Genomic DNA, 20,420 nt, shown 5'->3' on the forward strand with positions numbered 1-20,420 from the left:
GGAGGCAAAGGGCAGTAGTGATGCTAGCATAAACTTAATAAAATGTAAATTCACTTAAACAACTAGCATTCACATTACAACAACTTAGAAATATTATTCAGTGGAAATTTGGAGAAAATGGAATTTTATTTCCAACATGTCAGGGAAAATAAGAAAAATTTTGAGTTAAAATGCTACATAGCCAATCTCTATGATTTAACAAATGTTTATAATATTGCCTAGAAGTTTAAATTTCTTCCAAAATGAATATATTGCCTTCTACACTAACTGATATTTTAGGTAGCTACCCAAAACGGATAGAACTGTCATTATAGTGAATGGTATACCATACGGCAACTCTACTTAGTGTTATCTATTCTTATAGTACTTTTTTCCATGATGCATTGTTTTTCCTTCTGTAACTGTTCAGCATTTCAACATGTAAGTCTGGGGTGTGGGGAAATGTCAGAGTGTGAAAGTGTGACTGTATCTGTACATTAGAAGTCTGCATTTATTACACATATGTCGATCATGCTGTCATCCCACAGGGGCATAGCAACCCAAAATTTCCCTGTTTCAGTTTTTATGTAAGAAAAAAAAAGGATTATGCAAAATAAAGAATTGGCAGCCAAGGGGTAAATGCTGCAAAATGTCAATTCACAATATCATGAGCCCGTGCTCAGGGGAAACTATACATTTTTACTATATAACAGTATATTCACTGGAAGAACAGGTTTCTATATTCTGATTTCTTGCAAGCAAGATTCTTTAAGAGAACAAAAATTAATAGCATGCAAATTTTTCTCATATTAGTTAGGGAAAATTGTCTAAGTTTTAATAATATAAGCCAAGATTGTTACTAAATAACTGCATTAATATATTTTGGAAGCAACATATGCATTTACAAGAATGCATGAAATTTTTCACAAAAAATATTAAACTGTGATAATCACTGTGAGAGATTTAAAAAGATAAATATACAATTTTTGCCCACAAGAATTTGCAGTTAGTTTAGAAAATTAAAATGCATGAACAAATATGCTTTTTAAATAATTACAAAATTCCAATCTAATATTCAGTTACATTTTATTCTAGTTCTTTGTTTCATTCAATTTAGATATGCTTATCACATGCACAGTGCTATACAGGGTACTTCATGAAAGAATGATTTACTGATGACAAATTTTTCATAAATTCAATTATATAAACTGAAATCTCTTTATTTTGGGTTTAATTCTGTTGCTTTGATTGTTTTTTGTAGCACCAGTATCAAACTCTCCTAAATTATTTAAAGTTTAGAATACATCTGTATGTTGCCTTGTGGCCCTTCACTAATTTTCTTTTACAATATTGTTTTATTTGTATTTCATGTGTTTCTTCCATGAAAGATGTTTCTATCAATAAAAAACACTTGGGATTTTATTGAAATGGTATAAAAATGTGAAATTCATTTGAAGAGAAGTTTTTCCTGGTTATGAACTCATGTATAATAAACTACCCCAAAGTTGAGTGACTTAAAAATGACAAACATTTTATCATATCCTATTATATTGTGGGTTGAGAATGTGCGCAGGGTTTGGTAGGCAATTCTGAGCCCAATAGCTTTGACTCTGGTCACTTAGTCATATTTGACTCCTACTAATCTGATCTGAAGGTTCCAAGACAGTTCCATTCACATACCTATAATTCAAATGTGGATGGCTGGAAAACGTCCTTCTTCATTTAGTCTCAGGGCCTCCCCATATCATTTCATGCATGGCATACCAGGGTCCAAGGGACTGAGGTTCAAGCTTCCAGCTTTGTAAAGACCTGGATGGGAGAGTCATGTTTGCTATATTTTATTGGTCAAAGCGGTCACAGGCCAGCCACGATTCAAGGGAAAGAGAACTAGATCCCACTGCCTGAAAGAAAAGTGGCAAACCATTTAGTCCACAATAGTTGGCCTGCTGCCCACAAATTATGTGCATTGTTCCAACATATCAAATATAATTTGACCCCCACCCCCACTGTGCCTTCCAAACTCTGATTTCATTACAGCTGCAGATCAAATTAATGAAAAGGGAAATTTTCTCACAAAAGATATGGTACATAATATAGTGTAGAAGACAAGACTGAACTTCAACCAATACACATTTGCAGGGCTACAATACATGTTACATTATTAAAGCACTTCAAAAAATTGACTTAGCTGAATTACTGTCACAATTCCTAGCTGGTCAAGCTGTTCCCAGAGCCGAAGTACGCTGCAGTCTTAGGTTCTCACTGTGCATATTCTCAGCAAGGATTCTGGACCAGGGATCTTGTGACATAGAGAAACAAGGTGTTCCCTGGTTCATTTGAGACTGCTAACCTATAAATATGTAATGGGGGGGCAGCGTTTTCTCCCCTGCTCTTTCCTGTTGGTGTGCTCTGGCCCCATGCCTAGATTTTGGCTGATGCTGGCTCTCCTCTGATGAAATCTTGGCTATGACATCTACAAAACAGCTTCATGTCCCTATGTACTGTGGAAAAATGAGAATTCAGAGGGCAGCATATTTTCTCCTTGTGTATTATCTTCCCAAAATCTCTATACTTGTACTCTGTGGCAACCATGATATGTGTCAGTAAGACCCCTCCCCTATATACAATATCAATCAACGAAAAAATAGATTACCGATATTCGATCAATTTTGCATGTATTTAAAATAATTTGGTTTGTATAACAGTGGGTGAAAAAAGAGCCTGTTACTTGAAAAGCTAAAATTTATAGACTTAAGCTGAATAATGTATTTGCTCTACCAGATCTTTTACAAAGAATCAGAATTTGCAAAATTCACCGATTTTTCATTAAAAAGTTAAAAAATCAATAATGCATCTTGTTTACCAGGAAATCCTACAATAAGTCTGTTACAAAATAACTTTTCAACTGAACTGATTTTCATAGCACCTGCAGAAAATCACAGTGAAGAATAAACAGTATTTTTGAAAAATACACATTTAGCATCTTATCAGCTTTATTTCTGACATTTATACTTTGCATATCTGGAATTTCTCCAGTCAGAAATTCAAGACCTATGTCCTAGGAAATGTATGGCATATTTTAGCAACATGAAGTAACTTCTCATAGAGCCATTTACACTCCATTAATTACAACTCACACCACCCATGTCATCATCATGTGAATTGAGCTGTGAGACCTGGCCACCTGCTCCTCTCTACAGAGAAGATCTCATCCATGTCATTCACTGAGCACTTCATTAAATTATTCTTCCATTATTACACACACAGGATTTTTTAAAATTGAAGTATCTTTGAGGAAAAAAAAAATTGGGGAAATTTCCAAAGCTTGAATTCCACTGGGATTTAGATTTCTGCATAAATAATCTTTTTAAATTTACATTTTCAGTTAATTGTGAAAAGGTGATTCTTCTTATTACTCTTTATTACTCTACCTGACAAGTTATTGTCAAACATGGGAAATATTGATTTTTCAATTCTTATTTGAAAACTAGCCTAATAACTGATCTATCATTATTCCAGAGGGCATTTGGATCAATATGTTTGCCCTTTCAAGATAGAACATCTCATTTTTTGAAATAAGGAACATGTGCTTTACTTCTTTTTTTAAAATGGCTGTATTATTTTATTTCTTATCTTATTACACTGGATAAATAGTCAAGATTAATACAATAGCAGACAAGTTTCTTCAAAACAATGGAAATGCCAATAGATATCCTTATGACAGGAAAATGATTCTCCTGATTACATTTTAACAACTTTTATCAATATATTTTTAATTTTATCAAACTTTTATAATCTATTGCATAACTATATCTTTCTTTCCTTCTGACCTATAATGAAACAAATTATTTTAATACATTGAAACATTAATAGACTGATCACATTACCCTTTCTGAGAATTTGCAGAAAAAACTGTCATTATGTATTTCTAGATTGTTTTACTAGTTTTGTAATATATATTTTTAAAAACTAAGATGTTGCTTTTAATGTTCAAACATGAAATTTGTCTTTCGTATTATTTTTTTGTACTACTTTGGTCAGGTTTTTAGTAGTAGAGGTTTTTCTAGCTTCAAAAAATGTTTTAGAAATTTTGTATCCTAGTCTATTCACTGGGACAATATTTTTTTTTAAAAAAGCCATTCTAGGAAAATTATAAAAAATGTACCCAAAAAATCATCTGACCTTGGTACATTCTATTTGAGATAATTATTAGACATATTATTTTATTACATCCAAGGATATAGGTCTAGTATTATTCTCTACTTCTTCTATAAATCCTACTGATTATTTACATTTTCTAACAATCTTCCATTTTATTCTGATTCTTAAAATACTTTCTGAATATATATATATATATATAGTTAAGTTCTATATAATTGTGGTTTAAAATTTGTACATTTATTTTATCTTTTCTCACATTATCTAGTATTTTAAGTTTTAATGATAATTTTAAAATAGCTTCCATTGAATTTTAATTCTGCTTGTTTCCTAATTTTTAATTTTATCTCTGTTATTCATTTCCCCTTTCCTACTTTTGTAAATCTATATGTGTAATATATATTTCTTTTCTTTGTGATTTCTCCCTCCCCAAAGTATCTCCTTATTTTAGATGCTGCCATAATGTCTTATTTTATGTTATTTAGTTTCCATATTGTTATTACAGAGAATAATTACCTGTCTGACCATCCTTGAACGAAGTGGGGAATATTCAAGCCTAGAGAGAATTTTGAAGACCAGCAGCAGGGTAGTGTTTTAGTCTGCTCACACTTCCATGACAAAATCCCATAGACTGGGTGGCTTAAACAACAAAAATTTATTTCTGAGTTCTGAATGCTAGAAGGCTGAAATATTAGGGTGACAAATGACTGGGTTCTGGTGAGAACTCTCTTCCTGGCTTGCAGATGGTTACTCTCTTGCTGTGTCTTCACTAGGCAGAGAAAACAAGCTGCATCCCTTCCTCTTAAGGACACTAATCCCATCATGGTGGGGGTCGCATCCTCATGACCTCATCTAAACCTAATTATCTCCCAAAGGCCCCACCTTCAAATATTTTCAAATTAGGGGTTATGGCTTTAACATATGAAATTAGGGGGACACAAACAATCAGTCCATATAAGTTAAGATTATCTGTCTGTCTCTTGGTTGCTACTAAAATTGTCCTTTCTGGTTTTAAGCTTACATGGCAGGGAGGTACAAATATACTTTTTTATTTCAGTGATGATTGCCATTTCAAGAAAAACAAAAGCTTTGTCAGGACAAAAGTCTCTTCTATGGACCCTTTGAATCATTCACAGAATTCAAAAAATTCTGAATATATATATATATACGCACACACATATATATATGTAATTTTTTGCTTGAATGAAAAATGATGCAGTGATGCTCTGAAGATGAAATGGGTAGGCAATAAAAATTCTTACTTCATTATATATATTATATATATATATATACTTCTACATATATATAAAATTTATATTATATATATACACATATATATACCAAACAAAGTTCTTGATTTGAAGTTGTGCAGATATTTGCAGCGCGTATCACTGTATGTAAATTTGTGATTTGTGCTAAGCATTTTTTCCCCCCAAATTTCTTAAAACCAAATACTCGAAATTGCTCTTTTATGCATTTGTCAACTGTAAGATAATCTTACAAATGTTCACAAATATATGTTTTTGCACACCTGAAAAGTAAAATGTAAAACATGTCACTCTAATGTATTAGACTATCACTAAAACCTGAAAAAGTAACACAAAACAAGTGTTATACTTGTTCTCTCAGACATATTACTTGTCTGGCAGAGCTTTTGGAGCCCAAATGAGCAAGCATTGCCCCAGTTAATAAGGCTCTTTTGGAATCATGTTAGCACCTTGGCCCTTTTTTTTTTTTAATGCATCTTTCCAAATGTTTGTTTTGGCTGACACTTAGCACTTAATTGGTCTGATATCCAATATCTGTATGTTTTGTATTCCCTTTTTCCTGTCTGTCTAGTCACTAACCTGCTAATATTCAAAACTTTAACACAGTATGCATTACTGACTATATTTTGGTCTTTAAAACTAAAATGATGTCTCACATTCTGGTTTGCATGTGTCTAGATTATATATATATATACTCTTGTACTCTTCTGTTGTAAGGGTAATTTGTAAATATTTTAAGACTAAGTTCATGAATTTATTTTTCTTATTATTAATACTTACCTAACAATCTTACTATTGTTATACATGTACCCTTACCCATTCTATCCACAGGGCCACCACTATATAATTAATCATGTCTTACCTCTCCAATTAGAGTGTAGGTCTTTTGTGGATAGAGATCACATCTCATTCACCTTTGCATCACTGGTACATGGTGGGCCACTGAAAACTACTAAATGAGTTATACAGTTTCATGAAATATATGCTATAGTTCTCTCTCTATTGGTCCTCTATAATATAGGACCTAGTGTTATTTGCGCAGAGTATCAGTGTCAGAGACCAAGGTTAAATACCTGTGCTGTTACTCAAAGGCCATGGATTTTCAGGCAAATTAATATTCATCAAACAAGGTTAAAATTTTTGCGTATCTCATAGAGTTGTTTGAGAATCAACTGAGTTATGGTATGTAAGCCATATACCAAGAATTCAATTAATATTAATTATTATTATTATTATTATTATTATCTGGATATGTTAGTTAGGTAGTAGGTAGTATACTGAAAAACAGCACTAATATTACTGTGTTTCCCCGAAAATACTGTAAGACCTAGCCTCCTGCTGCTCCATAAAGGACACTGAGAAGATCACTGATGTCAAGGCTAGTAGCCTTTCTGTACCTTCTGTTTCTAAGGGAAAGTTTACCCCAAAGTCAAGACTGGGTGGCAAGCAGATGAGTTCAGGATTCAGAAGGACATGGAAGACACCCTGAGGAATCTTCAATGTGGGCCATTTAAGGTAGAACTGAGTCATTTAGGTAGCACCACCAGCACCTGGACAAGCTGTGAGACACCAGGCAAGAATTACTAGAATCATCACAGCAGAAGCCACTAGGTTAGCTAAACCATAGCTGCCTCCATATTCTGAAACACCTATTTGAGGCAGGGTGGAGGGAAAGCGGGAGGATTTGCATAACTAAAATTTAAGAGACTAATCATTTCTCCCTAAAATGAATGAACATGTAAAATAGACTACATAACGATTACAAAATTAAAATTTTAAAACTAGTTTTTGTGTTGTTGTTTTTTCTTATTACGTATTTGGTAGAAGGGCTTTGTAAAATTGAATCCATTGCAGATCAAGTACAAAAGCTCAATTTTCTTTGCACATCTGAGTATTTTCTGTAGAATGTAGTTATTTATGCAACTCTGACTTTTAGAAAACTAAACCTGAATGAAGTGGAAAAAAAAAAGCATAAAGGGAAACAGAGAGAGGAAATTTCTAAGGCAGGGAGAACAATTAGGAGATTTGTACATTACGATGAGAATCTCAGTTTTTAAAAAATGCAGTAAAAGTAATGAAAAAGATGAATTAAAAATTGATTCTAATATATTTATACTTTAATAAATTATATGGCTTTATGATTTAACTAGGATCATAAAAATAAATGATTGTGTGATAAATGAAATATTTTTATCTAACCTCATGTTCATCCTTCAAAAAACAAATACAAATGCATCATGAAATTTTCTTCAACGTTTATGTTTCTCATTTTGTTTTTTTCTTCACAGCATATTCTAAAATCTAAATTGAACCCACTGTCTAGACACTGTCTAGATGACAAGTTTAAACTACATCCCAAAGTCTATTTAATTGATAAAATAGTATGACATTGATGGATTTGATTGTGTGACATGAGTGGAGATTGAGGGACAGAAGGCAGCTGAAGTTGACACTAGTATTTATTGTTTTGTAAAATTTAGTAAATGATGATATCATTAAGTCAGTGAGTACAGTAGGAGTGAAACTCAGAAGCAAATTATTTTAGACTGATTCATGTAAATTTTAAGTTGTCTATAAGACACAGAGAAGGGAATGTATCACAGAGGAGGGAGAGTATAGACCTGGCAATCACCCATAGACTGGAACTCATAAGAATAGATGATTCCACTCTGCATCTGGAGTGAGAGGTTGGCCAACGAATGAATGAGAGCATCACAATGTGCTAAGTATGCAGAAGGAGAGAGATCTGCTAAGAATCCTAAGAGGAGTAGTTATATTCATGATAGGACAGGAACACAGATGAGTAAACTCATGAGATGCACGGGAGAAGAGTTTCACAGATATAGTGGGTGAGTAGTAATGTCAAAAGCTAATAGGTCAGATGAAATAAAACATAAGATGGGCCTTTGCGTGGGTGACTTCAGCAGCAGTGTAATTTTGGAGTAGAAGTCAGAAGCTGTGGGTGTGATGTGAATTGATTTGAGGAAACAGAAACTTTTTCAGATTTTTGTTATTTTCCAATGTCTGGAAGTGAAGAGAAATCAAAAGAAAAATAGATAGGGAGGGGGCTGAGGCAGGAGGAAGGTGAAGGATTCAATTATAAGTGAGTTTGATCTTTGGGCTCTGAGAGAAGTTAAAGGTTTGAGCACTACATTTGCTCTGTTTATTTGCTCTGGACCAAGTTGAATAGGGAGAATGCGCTGAGTAAAAATGTGGAATAGTTGCTACAGGAAACATGAAAAAGACTGACTATGGACAAGTACATATATGGCAGAACGGCATTGGGTTTGCCGGTGATATTTAGAAACTATCAAGTTATAATACTTATATTTGCATTGTTAATTATCCTCATAGCAGGTTTAAAAAAAAGAAAAAAATAACTTTAAGAAGCCAAAAGTGAGAAAGATTCTATGGAATTTTCCTTGAGTTAATCTCATTTGCTTGTAAAAAGATTAATTCACTGAAAGGTTTATCTGCAAACACTTAGAAAAGAAAAAAAATGTTTAAGGATTTATGAGAAGGAACAATAATTGTATCAAGGACCTGAAAATCTTCAGTAAAATTAGTATACACCAGCTGTATTATTTAGAAAAATTTAAATTACTTCAAAGCTCCCTTGAATTAAAAATCATTTTTAATCAAGTATGTTTTATAAATCTGGGAGGGTTTTATTTACCACCTGCAGATGTAGGTCTCTTAAAATAGCACTCTTGGTAAAGAATAGGAAACTTTAATTTAGGAATACTTAAAGCCAAAATTAAATGATATGCAACAATAAGTACTATATTATTCTTTATGTTTATTTGTATTATGGAATATCGGCATGATATAGTTTTAATTTTTTAAGATTTTATTAAAAATATAGCTAATATACAATATTATACTAGTGTCAGGTGTACACCATAGTTATACAATATTTATATACCTAAAGAAGTGATAACCATGATAAGTCCAGTAACCATCTGACACTGTACCACATTATCACAATATTATTGACAATATTCCCTACGCTATTTATTACATCACTATGATTTCTTTTATACCTGGAAATTGGCACCTCTTATTCCTTTTCCCCCATTTTTAAATTTTTCAATTACAGTTAACATTCAATATTATTTTATATTAATTTCAAGTATGCAGCATAGTGGTTAGACACTCATATAATTTAAGAAATGATCCCCCTGACTAGTCAAGTACCCACCTGGCACTATGCACAGATATTGCCATATCATTGACTATACTACCTATGCTTTCCTTCACATCCCCATGATTATTTTGTAACTATTATCAATTTGTACTTCTTAATTCCTTCATCTTTTTCACCCAGTTCCCCTAGTCCCCTCCCATCTATCACTCCTATAAATCTAGTACCCCTCTGACAACATACATAGTTATTACAATATTATTGAATATATCCCTACATCCCCATACCTACTTTTTAACAACCAATTTGTACATCTTTATCCCTTCCCCTTTTTCACCAACTCTCAACCCCTGTCCCATATGGCAACCATCAAAATGGTTTCTGAATCTATGAGTTTGTTGCTGTTTTGTTTGTTTCTTTATTCTTTAGAGTCCACAATAAAGTGAAATCACATTGCCTCTGTTTTTCACTGTTTGACACTCCACTCAGACAACACTCTCCTGGTCCATCCACGGAGATGTTGCTATGTAGACGGCAAGAACCTATTCCCTTCCATGACTGAGCAATATTCCATTGTAGATGTGTACCAACTACTCTTTATCCATTCATCTATTGATGGAAACCAAGGCTGCCTCCACATCTTGACCATTGTAAACAATGCCGCAATGAACATATGGATGCACATGTCTCCTCAAAGTAGTGATTTGGGTTTCTTCATATAAATTCCCAGAAGTGACATTACTAGGTCTTTCTTTGTCTCTTGTTATAACGTTTGTTTTAAAGTCTTTTTGAATGCTATATGTATTGCTACCCTAGCTTTTTGTGTGTTTTTATCATTTTCATTTTCATGAAATAACTTTTTCCATCCCTTTACTTTCCATGTGTGTGTCTTTCAATCTGAAGTGAGTCCCACGTAGGCAGCATACGTAAGGGTTTTGTATTCTTATCCATTCAGCCCTCCTGTTGTCTTTTGATTATAGCATTTAATCCATTCACATTAAAAGTAATTGTCGATAGATATGTAGCTATTGTCATTTTATTATTCATATATTTTTTTTCCATCTTAAAGAAGTCCCTTTAACATTCCTTGTAATACTGATTTGGTGGTGATGAACTTCTTTAGGTTTTTTTTTTTTTTTGTCTGGGAAGCTCTTTATCTGTCTTTCGATTTTAAATGATAGCCTTGCTGAGAATACCTGTGGGTCTTGGTCCTTGCTTTGCATCACATTGAATATTCAGTGCCAGTCCCTTATGGCCTGCAAAGTTTCTGTTGATAAATCAGCTGAAAATCTGATGGGCGCTCCCTTATAAATTACTGATTGCCTTTCTCTTGCTACTTTTAGGATTCTCTCTTTGTCTTTAACCTTTGCCATTATAATTATAATGTGTCTTGGTGTGAGCCTGCTTGGGTCATTTTGTTTGGGACTCTCGGCACTTCATGAACTTGTATGTCTATTTTCTTTGCCAGGTTAGAAAGGTCATGATTTCTTCAAATACATTCTCAATCCTATGCTTTCTCTTTTCTCCTTCTGGTACCCCTATGATGTGAATGTAGTTATGCTTGATGTTGTCCCAGAGGTCAACACTTAAACTATCCTCAGTTTGGGGGGGGGAGGGGATTTGTTTTTCTTCTTGCTGTTCTGATTGGTGTTTTCTGCTACCTTGTCTTCCAAATTGGGGATTCAATCTTCTGCTTCATCTAGTCTGCTGAGGATTCCTTCTAGTGTGTTCTTCATTTCAGTTGTAGTCTTCATTTCTGAGTGATTCTTTCTTATGGTTTCTATGTCCTTTTATATGTTTCCTATCTCTCTGTTCAAGTTCTCACTAAATTCTTTGAGCATCCTTATAACAATTGTTTTGAACTCTGTCTCTGGTAGGTTCCTTGCCTCCATTTTGGTTAGTTCTTTTTCTGGAGTTTTCTCCTGTTCTTTCGTTTGGGACATATTCCTTTGTTTCCTCATTCTGGCTGCTTCTCTGTGTGTGTTTTTCTTTTTTGTTTTGTTTTTTGTTGTTGTCGTTGTTTTTTTGTTTTGTTTTGTTTTGTTTTGTATTAGGTAGATCTGCTATGTCTCCCAGTCTTGGCCAGGCAGTCTTATGTAGTAGGTGCCCTGTGGGGCCCTGGCACAGTCTCCCTGATCACCTGCTCTGGGTACTCCAGTGGTGTCCCTTCTGTGGGTTGTATGTATCCTCCTGTTATAGTTCAGCCTTGATTGCTATTAGCACATCACTGGGTGCATCAGGTCCACTGGCTATGGGGTTTGGCCACATCCACAGCTTACAGGCTTACCCCACTGAGTGGGATTTGCCCTAAAAGGCTTGTTGCCTGCTGAGGCCACCCTTTGGGTATGCTGCTTATGGGGCTAATTAGGCAGTGATCTGTTGTGTTCTGAAGCCAAACTCTAATTATGTTGGTTCTGGGGTCTCTTGGAGGTGCTCTGGTACAGGCCCAGATCCCCTACTGCCTGTGACTGGCTGGGGATAACCTCGTAGGAGCTACAAAGCAATCTGTGATTATTTGCTGCCTGTACTAACCCTGGAGGCATGTGGGAGAGGCCACACTATAAATTGAGGATGGCTGCCACCAGTACTGGGCCTGGGGTAGCCCCACAAAAAGCCAGGACATCCCAAGGCCTGCTGTCACCTGCCGACTCCCTTAAGGTTCAGCCACTGATAAAGCCTCATGCGGTATGAGAGTTGGGTGAGGCAGGATCTCAGGGAGTCACTAGAGTGGGAAGAGTTATGGTCACCAGGTTAATGTAGACTCTGGTTTGGCCAGTGCTGAGCCTGGAGCTACTCAGTAAAGTCTCAGAGCACACCACAGCTAGTCATCGCCTGCCTGGGGCCTGTGGACTCTGATAGTTTTCTAAGAAATGTTGTAATGCAGACAGGTCTGGATGCTCATGAAGAAAGTGCCTCCAGCATTGGGGGAGTTGGGTGGCACAAGATCCCAGCTGAGTCAGCAGGGTGGAGCAATGGAGCTCACCAGACCAATCAGATTCATATTTGTCTATGGTGGGGGAGTGGGCTCAACACAGGAAAAATGGTACCCACCTGCTGGTAAGAGGCCCCTTCACAGGGAAAATGGTGACAATCCTCCAAAGCCACACACATCAGTCTGCCTCCCATATGCCTTGGATGCCCCCCAAGTCACCATTCCTTCACTGGAGCCCAGGGTGAGTGCCTATGAGTCAGTGAGTCTGTGTGTGTGGTCCCCTTAAGAGGACCTCTGGATTTTCCCCAACCTTCTGTCCCATCTGGACAGCCAGAATCCCCACTGTTTTTCACAACCAGGTATTGCGAGTGTTCCTCTTCCAGCCCAGTACTCTGGGTTGGAAAGCCTGGAGTGAGGCTGGAGTCCCTTGTTCCTCCACGTAGAACCTCCATGGTCAAGATATCCTTCCTCATTCTCAACCACCACACGGAGGTTTGGGACTAGCCCATTTCATGTCTCTGTTCCTACCAATCTCAACGTGGCTTCTTCTTTATATCCTTAGTTATAAAACTTCTGTTCAGCTAGACTTCAGATGATTCTCTAGGTTGAACGTTCTATAATTTAGTTGGAATTCCAATGTGTTCATGGAAGGAAAGAAGCACAATGTTTATCTACCCCACCATCTTGGATCTCTTTGCTGAGTCTATAGCATGACATAGTGTTTAAAGCTGGACTTACTATGAGAAGATTTGGGTTCAAATTATGGTTCAGCTCCAGCTTTACTTTTTAAATTTGTAGTCATTTCAACAGTTAAAATCAATTATTTTCATGGCTATGTCTGCATTAGACCATACGAGACAAGTGAATTTTTGTTTTGTTTTCATTCTTTATTTGAATGAAGTTCAGTATGAAAGAATAGGTAAACAAAGTGCTTGAAGCCTAGCTGGTGCTAAATAATTGGCATTTATTATTATTGTTATTGTTTTTGTTGCATTTTTCTATCAACATTTAAGGCATCTGTATACACCAGAGTCTGTACCTCTCATGCATTCAATTTAGGGAGAGTTTTCTTCCTACAGCAAAAAAATAATAATTACCCCCATTTTATTTACACTAAGTTGACTTATAAAATAGTTCACATATAATGTTTTTATGATCTATTCAATAGGTCAGCTACTGTGAAATTGCATGAATTTACTCTTGTGTAAACCATAAGCTCCATCTGCAGCCAAAAAGTTAACAGAGTCACATGATTTAACAAGGAGAGTTGTGTTACTGTGAAAAGTAATCACATTGCAAAAATTTCACATCTTTAGCAAATGTGTCAAAGCCTTTCCAAACTGCACACAATCTTTTCTTTCCTCAGAACAAATGAATTAAAATTAAATGAAAAACCAAACCAAAACAAACTTCTACTTTTACTTTTCATATAGAGGTGGTATACCTAATGAGGATTTTGTTATGTTATTATAGTATATATGAAGCTCTTTGCCTAAACTAAGGTTAATTTTTCTTGATGGGAGAGTATATTCATACATTTTAACTTGATTTTCTTAAATAAAGGAAAAATAAGATACCTACATAAGATTCTCTCTACATGACATGGAATCAAGTACCAAACACACACGCACGCACACACACACACACACACACACCACTTTAAAGTTGTATTTATTAAGTTTTATTTTTGGAACAAGCTATAGTTGAAAGCTCTGTTACAGTAATATTGAAATTACAGTTTGTATTCAAACCACAAGGGGAATTATAATTCTCAATATGGATGGTTATACATACGACTTGTAGTGCAGATGCTATCCTCTAGTTAGTGGCTCTCACAAAAACTTCCCCCCAGAGTATCTCCTTAGCTCCCCTAAAGGACACAACAACAAAAACAAAACAAAACAAACAAACAAAACACGCTGGCTGTGGACTGGAAAATAAAATTACTCTCATTTACTTGTGAATGAAATAATACCCCTTGGTAGATTGTTTGTGGCTGAAATTTTAAGAAGCTATGTCACACCTATTGTATAGTGGATGTAGCAATTCAAAGCAAAACTTCAGAGTCTGCCTTGTTCATGTGGAATGGCTTGTACAAACACCACGTGAGCCTGGCAGTACTTTAGGAGACAAAGTGTTAATCAACCACTAAGGACCTCATCCCATATTAGACCTCCTGAGGAAACTGAAAGTATTTTCAGTAGAGCAATTCTAATGTTTCTGGCAGCCAAAGATGTTGGTATGTTAAACTCAACTGCAATTGTCAGTGAGTGAGGACAGGGATATTCTGGAATGCTTAATGTGGCGCTATGTACTTGCTAAAAAGTTGTGGATTCTGTTGCTTATTTCTACACTTACTTTACCTGACAGAATCCTACTGATGTCTTGGGGCTTTTAGAATCATGAAATGCAAAAAGAGTCTGGGTTTTGAAAGTTAGACAGACCTCCTATTTACAAATAGAACTGAGAATAAGATATGTCCAAGAGATGTCACAGTTCTCTAATTATTTTTTGGTACAATGGCCTTGAACTTGGTATATTAAGTACTTCCGTTACTACATACAATTCCTCAACTAGAGATAAATATTTTTGAGAAAAATACTGATTATCAGCTGACACTGAAATAGAATGAGAACTGCCTGGCCTTGAGTTGAATTTGGAGAGTTAAAGTAATTAAAGCAATTTACCCAAGAAGTTAGAAGTATGATAAATAAACACATAAACATATCAGTAGCATTCAATACCAATTTTTTCACATGCATGATATTCATTACCTCACTTTAACCAAATTTAGAGTGTGGGGATGAGGTGAAGAAATAGAATGGGAGTAAAAGAGAAAGCAGAAAAAGAGCATGTTACCCATTTAGAGAGAAAGCAACTACAATTGAAGGAAAATGCACCAGAGTTAAGCTATCAATTTAGCTCTTTCCAGACCCTGTTCATCAAAATCCTTCAATGACAATATTATGAAAAATATAGTAATGTTACAGTCATACATACAGTATTTAACCAGGAGAATAGATATTTATTATTGTGATATTGTGTCTGATTTTAGGAAAAAAGCAAGTAAAATTCATGAAGTCTAATATGAATGATTAGAAGACATATGGATATAACTTAATTAAAGGAACACCTGCTTTAATTGAAATAATGGGAGAAAATTGTGTTTGTACAGATGGATATGAAGTCATTTTGTTATGTTTATACTGTCTATAAATACTGCATTCAACTCTAGCTATAGTTATTAATGTTTTGCAGGTCAATTTTCAATTATAAAATACTTACATAAAATCCATAGCATTGTGTTCATGTAAGTTATTCCAGATCCAGGTGGTGAGACTGAGCCTAAAGAAAAAAATATTGGATTAGGCCTAAGTGATTAAACTGTGCTCATTTTACATAAACTGTCTCAATTTATTCTCTTTACATTTTTATGTAATTTATTTTACCTCTTCTAGACCATACAAAAAATCCATTATTTCTTGAATCTTCTATCCCTTTTTTATTCTAAATCCAATGCTTATTATTTCCATAAGTGTTAGCATTTATATCCTTTAATAAAAGTTTTAATATTGCAGTTATTTTTAAATACCATTCGATGCCGTTGGTGTTTTTTTAAAGATATTCCAAAATGGCCCCAATAAATTTAATAAACAATGTAAAAAATCTACAAAAGAAAAGGTATTCCTAAATTAAACTCTTCTTCTTCTTACTGAAGATTTATTTTAAGAGGCTCGTCTCTGTCCATTTGGCAGGACAGGTTTGGACAGTTATTTTTACATTATTTTTTCTGAGGATTGCCAAACTTTGCTATAAGTTTTTATCTTTCTCACAGATGCTTTTATAACACAAACATTAAATATTGTATGTGTTTGTTAATAAATATATCAATAAACTTTATAAATTTTCCCACATATGGGAAAATTTATAAAGTTTATTGATATACTTATTGATCATTTTATTTGGCCCTCAGACACAATTGTTTCATCATTCTTATTTTTGTTGTATTGTAGGTAGCCTGCCTGACTTTGTCTCTGAATACTTTTAGAAATTTTCAACTTCCTTAGTGTTCTGAAATTTGACCTCCATATGTTTAAGAGTGAATCTTCAAAAATCTTCTGCTGCCTTATATTGAAACCTTCATATATAGAAACCTTCATATATATGTATATATATGTGTGTATATATGTGTGTGTATATATATATGTGTGTGTGTGTGTGTGTGTGTGTGTGTATGAAACCTTCACATATATATTCCCCTCTGAGGATTTTTTTGTATTGTACTGATTGAATTAATAATAGACCTTATTTGTCCTGTCTCCATATTTTTTGTATTTTTAAATTCCATATTGTTTTGTATTTTCAAACTCTTTGTAATTTTATAATTATAAATCTTTAAACTCTTTAGAGTTCTTTCAAATTCTTTATCGTAACTTTTGGACATTCTCTTAACTTCAGCTTTAAGAGTGTTGAAGCCCAATTGGTAGGTGTGTAGTTTTGTCACAGGACCACCTGGATTCAAGGTGTGGTTGCTCATTACCAACTGTACAGTCTTAGGCTGGTTAGTCAGCCTCCATCTGTCTCCATCTCCTCATCTGTGAACTGCAGATGACAACAGCATCAAATTTATAGATTTGCTGTGAGAGTTGGATGAGTTAAGAATGCATGAAGTTTGTAGACCAGTACCTGGCAATTGTAATCACTAAATAAACATTATCTATTTATTTTTTTCAAATAATTGTTTTTAGCTCTGCTAATTTCGTTTTTTCACTGATTTTGCCTATTTCAAAAATCAAGCCACTTTTATTTGTTCTTTATTTTGTTGCAGCTAGGTCTGTTTTTCTCAATTATATTTTAGCCTACGCAATCTCTCCATAAAAATTCATTAGAAACTAGTGTTATAATTGTTATTTTGAATGTTTTCTTTCTGCATTATTTGGTATCAACATCATTTTTTTCCATGTCTTGGTTATTCTATGGATGTCCAGCAATCTTTTGTTTTTGTTTCATTTTTACAAAAAAAGACCATGTTGTTTGACATGAGGACTTGATAGGTCTCTTTTCCAGTTGTATAGGTCTGCTTCCACACGAGATCACTTCCTTAGGAAGGCTGATGAGGGGCTCCATATAAGAGGGTGCCATGGGGTAGGATACTCCCCTGCAGAATGCCTGAACACAGCAGGAATGCCAAATAAGGAGGATTTTACTGTTTGTGATATTTTCTTAAGCTTTATTACTAGGCAAAGGTGGTCTTTCATGCTTTTCAAAATGTTCCCCTCAGAAGCTATTTCTTTCTCTTGGGCCCAGACAGCCACATTTGGAGCTTCCTGTGGCATATCTGTCACTTAATTTAAAGAGTGGTCTCAGTTTTAAATCTGGACACAACACTTGCTGCCTGTGGTTTCTATGCAGGGCAAGGAGATGGGAGGAGGGAAGCTCAGGCTGGCTCAGATGTTTTAATTAAAGTTCAGTAATAAATTACTCAGACAATTTCTTCTCATCTTTTGCTCTTTGGATTTATTGAGCCTGAACTCAAAGCTTGTCTGAGGTTATCTACGGTGTTTGCAGGTGCTGGTTGCTTTCCTGTTTCATCTTCCTAAATCCAAACCCAATTTATTTTTTTTTCTAATTCAAGGATCTTTCCAATCAACTGCTGTATACTTATTTTTTTTAGCATGTTATGGTTAAACCTTTTCAATCCTTAAATATAAGAACTTATTATCTAAGAATAATCAGTTCCAGAAAAATAAAAAGTCACTCAGTGCAAATGCACTTAAAGCAAAGACTCAACACGTATATGAAAAGAGGACAAGACAAGGTTTGGGAGACAGACTTTAAAATAAAAAAATAAATCTTGTCAAGATCCTTCATAAATTTTTCTTCATCAGTGATTAACTATTTTAATATTGAAATGTTTTATATTATTAATACTTTGCATTTGATTTCAGCAGTTGTAGTTCTGTAGTATCACTTCTTTTACTTTCATGAAATCCTCCATCTTTCTTCATAATTTCAATTTTGATTGTTAAAAATATGCATTATGTTTATATTGCATTGTGGGATGTTTGAAATATAGGATTGTGAAGGAGAAAATAACTGACAAAATTTTAATGCAATAGACCAAAGAACAGCTGATACTAAATGGGAAGAGATATTGGTGATCATATTATAAGTGGACCTTTGTAGGGACATCTTTATCTTCCATATGCAGCCTCCTACGGGTTCCACCAATGAAGACTCAGGAGTAGTCCATCCATTCAATAAAATGAAAGGGCTCGTAAAAATTTGCTGTTGTATATTTTATTTTTAGTTTTGATTTTTTGGTGAAGTTTTTCTCCTTTCTTTACACAAATTCTATTTCCTGGGTTCTATAAAAATCAGTGATCTCAAATAGTTACTAGATAGCTAATTATATTTAAATCTTATTGATTACTTTTTCTTACAATCTTTTATAATGCTATTTCAAATTAAACAAATGGTAAATTTTCAATATAAGAATTCATAAACTCTTAAGATAATGATTCCTAATTTACTGCATTAATCATCAGTGTTCATTCTATACCATTTCTGTATATTACTTATATACAGATATTCTTTATTGTACACTTTATTTGAACCATTCTCACTGGCAAGACGAGACACATTAACATGTTTTATTTGAAAGAATCCCAAACATTTCCTCACCATCAGCTCTTTTTAATAGGATAAGACCTTAATGATTGTTGTTTTCTTTGTAAAAGACTCCTATCCTTGATACGACTTTCTAATTCCATCCCACCTACAGTTAACAAAAGTTCCAGTAATTTACCAGTCTTTCTGTGTGCTGGTTTCTTGGATATTTTTCGGATGCCTGGGACACAACTGCACACCATCTCTTTCTGTCAAAATCTTTTTAACTCTTCCTTGATTGAGGTATATCTTGTCTCTCTCTACAGGTATTCTCTCCTTATATATTTGCAACAGTTCAGTAAGGATCTTGGTTTACCTACTACATTTTTATAAGCTACTCTTACACAGGTGGATTTCTTATATATTTGTTCTATATGTAAACTTTCCATAGTATAGGCCCATAGTCAAGTGTTAACAAAGATAATTCTTTCATGATGTGAAACACGGTACATTTTCTCTAATACTTATAATATTTGTAAAAATGGGTAACTATAGTTACTCCTGAAAGAAACCTGCCGTGTAAATAAAATACATGCAAATGATTTAAAGTAAATGGTTTGGTCATGTTAACAGTTTCAGTGTTTATTACCAAAGACTGACTAAAGCTAAAATAATTTTTATAAGTTTGAATCTCCACTGATCTATTTAATATTATTTCTAAGTAATTCTAACCTATGATAAGCTTATATGAATATGGAGTATAATGTTAATTTGCCTCCTTTTCTATAAAATTCCAATTTGATTATTATGCTCATCCTTTCAGGAGAGAAGAGACAACTGAAGTAATAGTCTTCTTATTCATTAACTAGGATGAGAAAATGATAGATTGATTGCTTAATATTTAAACTGTTCTTCCATGTACAGTGAATTAATTCCTCTGTTGATAGGGTAGCTGTCGTGCATAATGCTAAGACAGCTTAAATAACACATTATTTCATTAAAAGAACTGCAGTATCATCAGTTATTTGTTATTCATGCAAATTATGCTAATTATTACCATGTCATATTTTAAGAAGCTTAAATGAAGTCCCTTACAATTAAGCAATAATTTTAGGACAATAAAGTAATGTGCTAGGACATCCCATTTGCAAAATAAGGGTTATTTGAGCCATGATTTTAGAAAATGGCTTTTAATGACTGTACATACAATTTGTTTACGTATCCTAGAATTTTACATATACATATATAACATAAATACATTTATGTCTCCTGGATGTATTTATTTGATGCCATTTGTTTATGACAATTTATAAATGATAAGGTTTGCATA

At 34.2% G+C, this 20,420-nt stretch overlaps 1 long non-coding RNA gene across 1 annotated transcript in view; it reads right to left on the reverse strand.

Annotated features, from left to right (window-relative positions):
- Positions 1 to 1,694: 1,694 nt before the first annotated feature.
- The window catches only part of LOC141571285 (uncharacterized), a 43,520-nt gene continuing 24,794 nt past the window's right edge, over positions 1,695 to 20,420 (reverse strand). The window contains exons 2-3 of the long non-coding RNA XR_012496046.1: positions 15,767 to 15,826; positions 1,695 to 1,880 (exon numbers count right to left, since the gene is read on the reverse strand). This is a non-coding gene — a long non-coding RNA (uncharacterized LOC141571285). The remainder of the gene's footprint in view (positions 1,881 to 15,766; positions 15,827 to 20,420) is intronic.

Source organism: Rhinolophus sinicus, linkage group LG04 (assembly GCF_036562045.2).
Source record: "Rhinolophus sinicus isolate RSC01 linkage group LG04, ASM3656204v1, whole genome shotgun sequence".
In the NCBI taxonomy this organism is placed as follows: Eukaryota; Metazoa; Chordata; class Mammalia; order Chiroptera; family Rhinolophidae; genus Rhinolophus; species Rhinolophus sinicus.